A 5,484-nucleotide genomic window follows, 5' to 3' on the forward strand; every position below is an offset into this window, starting at 1 on the left:
TACTATAGAGATTGTCAAGAGGGAGAGAGGGAGTCTACGAGCAAGAGTGGCTCGACGGTTTATTCGGTGGATCATCTCAACGCGATTAACAACTTGTCCTCCCAAGTTTCAAATCTAGGGAAGGAAGTGACATCGATCAAAGAAAAGCTTGCGAGTGTTTCTACAAATTCATTGAGTCTTCCTTCCCAATCCAAAGGGAGAGGTACCACTACAAGAAAAAGTAGATTGGGCGACAAAAGAACTCGTTGCCCAAAGACCGATATTCGTCGACCAAATATTTGTGCAACAAAGTTGAACTCGTCGTGGGGTCGTCACACAAGGGTCGGCGCCCTTTCTACTTTGTGAGACGAATTGTGTTATCGTTGCCCATAGTTGTGTTTGGGCGTCAAATACTTTCGTTGCCGTTGATCAGTTTTGTGCAACAAGCTAATATTTTGTTGCCCAAAATTTGTTTTTGGCGTCAAGTATATTCGTTATCCAATCTGTTTTGTACTTTTGTGCATCAAATATTAATCTTTTGTCACCCAAAGCGGCTAACACTCAACTTGTTGTGGTTTTGGGCATTGTTTGATTCATCACCCAATGTCAAATTTCGGCCAACAAAGTCCATATTCGTCGCCATCTATATAAAAACTTGTATAAGAGTATACTAATCCTATATGTATATCTTTCAAGGTGCAACAATTACTTACAAAATATCATTAAAGAATTAAAATTTTACAAATATGAATTGTACTGTAGTTAATAACAAATTATCTATAATTCACAAAAATAGTAAATTCATATTCCTCATTGGTAATCTTAAATTTGCATTGCTAAAAAAATCCTCATTTCTAATAACTAAAGTACAATTAAAAAAATCTTCAATCATCTCTCTATTCCTTGTCCTTCATCGTTAATCATTTGAAGTAGTATGGGTCCATATGCAATCAACATCCACCTATAAAACATAATGAGCAGAATTAAATTAAAATTAAGAACAAAAACATGTTGATAATAAGAAATCAAAAGAATAACTAGTTGAGAAATATATTATATATACTTATTTTATAACCAAAGTTTTGGCTATTGTTTATAAGAAAAAGGTTACAAAAATTAGAAGATGACTCATACAATGGGTATTTGCTAGAACGTAGTATATTTAGAAAGTAGAAAATGTTTATGTTTAAATATTATCGAATAAACATGCTGGTAACAGTTTAAAGAGATAAAACTTTCAATAGTTTATCCTGCTATATCCTAATCCTAGTACAATTCCACATGAATAAAGTCAAGATTAATCAATCAAAAGGCACAAATTTAAAAATTAAAAATACTTTTAATTACAAGATAATGATATAAAGTGAGAATTTGAGAGCAAGAATTACTTTACCTGCTAATTGCTAGTATATATTGATGGGTTGATATTTTGCGAATTGAAGTAAACTAATTCAATGCATAAATCATCCTGTAATAAAAAATCCAACATCACTGTGAAAGTTACCAAAGATTTGGAAACATGGATTAAAGTAAAACAAAAAAGTGTTATAGGACTGAATTTTGATTAATTAAAATAAATTATAATAATAAAAACAAGATGAAACGAACCAGATTTATTAAGCCCTGGCCTTGAACTAGTAAACAGTTGGGTCGTCACAATTTAAAGGAGAGCGAAAATTGAGAACTCGGCTAGGGTAGGTGGTGGTCGAGGAGGCGAGACTTGGATGTTTTGTGAGCATCCACTACTCCGGCCCCATTCCTTGCACGTCACCGTCAATAAGATTAAAGATGAACATGGAAAGGAAGGAGAAAAATAAAGATGAGGAAACAAGGTTAGGGTTCTAGTGGGAAAGGAGATATGGGATGTCTTTTGGGACTTCAACTAAATTTTTGTTATATATTCACAAAATTTCAGTGGTTTGAAATTCGAAATTTCACCAGCGAGCCAAACCCAAAAAAATTCCGCCTTTTATTTTCCAGTGTATTGGGCAACACATTCAACTATTTGTTGTCCTTGGTCTCTATTTCGGCTAACCAATGTTAAACCATTGTTGCAAATTATAACATTTTAGGCAACGAAATAAATCTTTGTTGCCTAAAACTGCTTTGGGCAAAAACAATACTAGCTCGTTGCCCTATATCTTAACTTGGGAACAAATCTATCTATTCGTCGCCCAATAGTAGTAATGGGCAACAAACAAATATTCGTTGCCCAAACTACGAGATAAGGGCAGCGAAATTTAATCTCGTTGCACATACACATTTTTGTCGTTGCGCAAAATCAATTTTCTTGTAGTGTACACTTTCTAACTCTTCTCCTTCTACTTCCAATAACATGCCAAGTGGTTGTCTATTTGGTGATTCTTGTGGATCTTATGATCATGATTCTTCCATGTGTTCTCAAACTTTTGTTGATGGATGTGATGATGTTGAAATTAATGAATGTGAACATGTGAACTTTGTGTATAATGCCTATGGTGGTTAAAGGTTTGATGGACCTAAGAATTTTGGCAATAGGAATTCTCACCCCCAAGGTGGTTTCGATAACTACAACAATGGAGGCTATAGGAATCAAGGAAACCAAGGTTTCCGAGGTAACTATAACAACTAAGGTTATAGTAATCAAAACCCAAGCCATGGGTATGGAAACCAAAGTCAATCTCAAGGCTTTGGTAACCATTACCATAATGGTGGCAATAGTCAAGGACGAGGCAATTGGAACAACCAAAATGGGGGAAGTTTTCAAAATCACAACCAAAGGGGACCCCACCCGGTTTTGCTCCAAAGCCTCAAGCCAATGGTGAAAATTCTTATTCCCAACCATCATCATTTAAGACAAATTTGGAAGAAATGATTGATAACCAAACCAAGATCATCAACACATATATGGCGGTGAGTGACAAGAAATTTAATGCGATGATGACTCATAACAAAATGCTTGAGACACAAATAACCCAACTAGCCAACACTCTAAAGGATTGTGCTAGTCCATCCTCTTTGCCTTCTCAAGGAGTGGAACCTAAGAAACCCGTGTATTCTATCACCACTAGGAGTGGGAGAGTTCTTAATGAGGGAGTTTCAAGGTCCATTGAGGAGGATGAGGAGAGGAGTGACCCAAGAGAGGAAGTAGAGAAGGTTGTGTCTAAGAGTGTGAGTTATGAGGAGGTGCAAGAGAAAAAGAGGAGTAGTGAGAAAGAGCGTGAGGAAGTGTGGAGACCCGACCTTCCATACCCAAAAAAATTCTTGAGGCACAAAATTGATGAGCAATTTGGAAAATTTCTTGCTATGCTCAAGGAAGTTCACCTTTCTATCCCCTTCACCGATGCAATTACCCAAATGCCTAGGTACTCTAAGTTCCTTAAGGAGATTTTGAGCAGGAAGAGAATGTGTAATGAGGTTGATTTGATTGATGTTGGGAGTTGTTGTAGTGCTTTCATTCATAATGAGTTGCCCAAGAAAATGGAGGATCCGGGTAATTTCTCTATGAAAGGAATGGTGTCCTTCAAACAAGTGTATTATTCTGATAGCGGGTTCAGAATTATTAGAAAGCTAATATATTCAGCAAGCTCAAGTGATCGGAATGCCTGGGTGGAGGCCACTTCCGATCAGTAATATTAATATATAATTAATATTACAGCTTAATCTTGACCGAACCATTCGGGTCACACCTTAGCAAATATACGAACCAACTCGACGAATTAATTCGTCGCCCGAGTGTTAAATATTTAGACGTCGGAAATTCGAGCTCGGAGCGTCGAAATAGAGCGTTGGAGAATCTCAAATGTCGAGCCAAAATTTAGGATTTGGCGAGACGGGAAAATGCATCAAGTAACAAGTAAAATCCTAGCCACGCAAAAGGTTAGGAAAGCGCGCCCAATAGGTGCGTGCCACGTGGCAGCACACATGGCAGCCACGTTGGCATACGCCAAGTGGCAGCCACCTAGTGGCAGGCGCCATGTGGCAGCACACGTGGCAGCCGCCAAGTGGCAACGCACCATGGTTGCAGCATGTGTGGCAAGAGGCAGTGGAACCGGGTTACGGGTCATGGACATGGGCCAAAATAAAATTGCCCAACCGAACCCAACTTGGGGCTCAAGGTTGGGTGACACATGGTTAGTTCACATTGCATGTGAATTGCCTTGGGGAGCAAGTAGGAAAGTGGTCCTCACCTAACCATGTGACACTTGTTACTTATTCCTTGGTTTATTTAACTAAGGATTGAATTCATCAATCTTTCCATATGGGATCTTTTTTTGAAAAAGTCCCACATTGAAAGATGAGTGGAATTCACAAGCTATCCTTCCTTATAAATAGCCAAAGCACGGCTTGAGAATTCATTACTTGAGTGTGAGTTGAAAAAGGCATCACCATTGTGAAAACCTTTGAACTCATTTAATCACTCGGGTTTTGGTCAGACCTTGCTAACTCCAAGGTAGTGGACCTAAAAAGTCAATGTTCATCCTTTGTGGGTGGATACTGTTGGAGGCTCTCGTGTAAGCGGAGCTAAAGCTTTCAAGTAAGAGCCCATTAGGTTGGGCGTAGCACGTGTCAAAAGTAAACTACGATTCTACCCTTTTTTGTTTATTTGTTATGCTTTATGGTTTTATCAACTGCGAGTGGTTCTTTGGGTCGGGGTCATTTCCGCGGTAAGTTGGACTTACCAAACCCCAACACTGTATTCCATGTGAGATCAAGGGAAAAAATGTTTGATAATGCTTTTTGTGATCTTGGAGCTAGTGTGAGCGTCATGCCTTATTCCATTTTCAAGAAACTCCAGCTAGGTGAGCTCCTCCCATCTAACATAACCCTTCAATTGGCCGATCGGACTATTATGATTCCAAAGGGGAGAGTTGAGGATGTTCCTCTTAAGATAGGAGGGTTCACTATTCCCGTTGATTTCATTGTGCTTGAGATTGCGGAAGATGACCATATCCCTATCATTTTAGGAAGACCTTTCTTAGCCTCTTTGGGAGCCTTAATAGAGGTGAAAGGAGGCCGTATTACCTTGAGAGTTGTTAAGAAAGAGGAAAGCTTTTATTTGAAACCAATGCATGAGTCTTTGTCTCTTGTGCAAGGAATTATGTGTGCTAATTCCCCTCGCACTATTGATAATGTGTGCATGATTAATTCTTCAACTAACGATGTTCTTGAGAATTGTGATGATGCTTTTTCAAGTTTTGATGGCAAGAAGGTTAGTGAAGAGAAAATGATGATTCCCAAGCTTATGGACGAGGAGGAAGTTGAAATTCCTCATTGGTTTGAGCTCTATCCTCAAGATGAAGGGGATGTTTCCATGAGTATGGATGGTGAGGAAGCATCTACAATGAACAACAAGACAAAGAAAAAAGCTCGTGATTCTAAGAAGAAGAGAGAGAGAAAAAAGTTACGGAAAGAAAAATTTGCAATCGAAAAGTTTTTGAAGGAAGTTTCATCAAGCAACAACAAGAGTTTGCTAGAAGTTGAAGAGGAATATATTCTTTCCACTACCTTGAAGAAGGTGGTGTT

At 38.5% G+C, this 5,484-nt stretch overlaps 1 long non-coding RNA gene across 1 annotated transcript; it reads right to left on the reverse strand.

Annotated features, from left to right (window-relative positions):
• Positions 1 to 683: 683 nt before the first annotated feature.
• On the reverse strand, positions 684 to 1,838 carry LOC110691659. The gene is made up of 3 exons (XR_002505327.1): positions 1,588 to 1,838; positions 1,373 to 1,447; positions 684 to 940 (listed from the first exon to the last, which is right to left on the reverse strand). It is a non-coding gene; the product is annotated as an uncharacterized LOC110691659 (long non-coding RNA).
• Between the last annotated feature and the right edge of the window lie 3,646 nt (positions 1,839 to 5,484).

Source organism: Chenopodium quinoa, unplaced genomic scaffold (genome assembly GCF_001683475.1).
Source record: "Chenopodium quinoa cultivar QQ74 unplaced genomic scaffold, ASM168347v1, whole genome shotgun sequence".
NCBI classification, from domain to species: domain Eukaryota; kingdom Viridiplantae; phylum Streptophyta; class Magnoliopsida; order Caryophyllales; family Amaranthaceae; genus Chenopodium; species Chenopodium quinoa.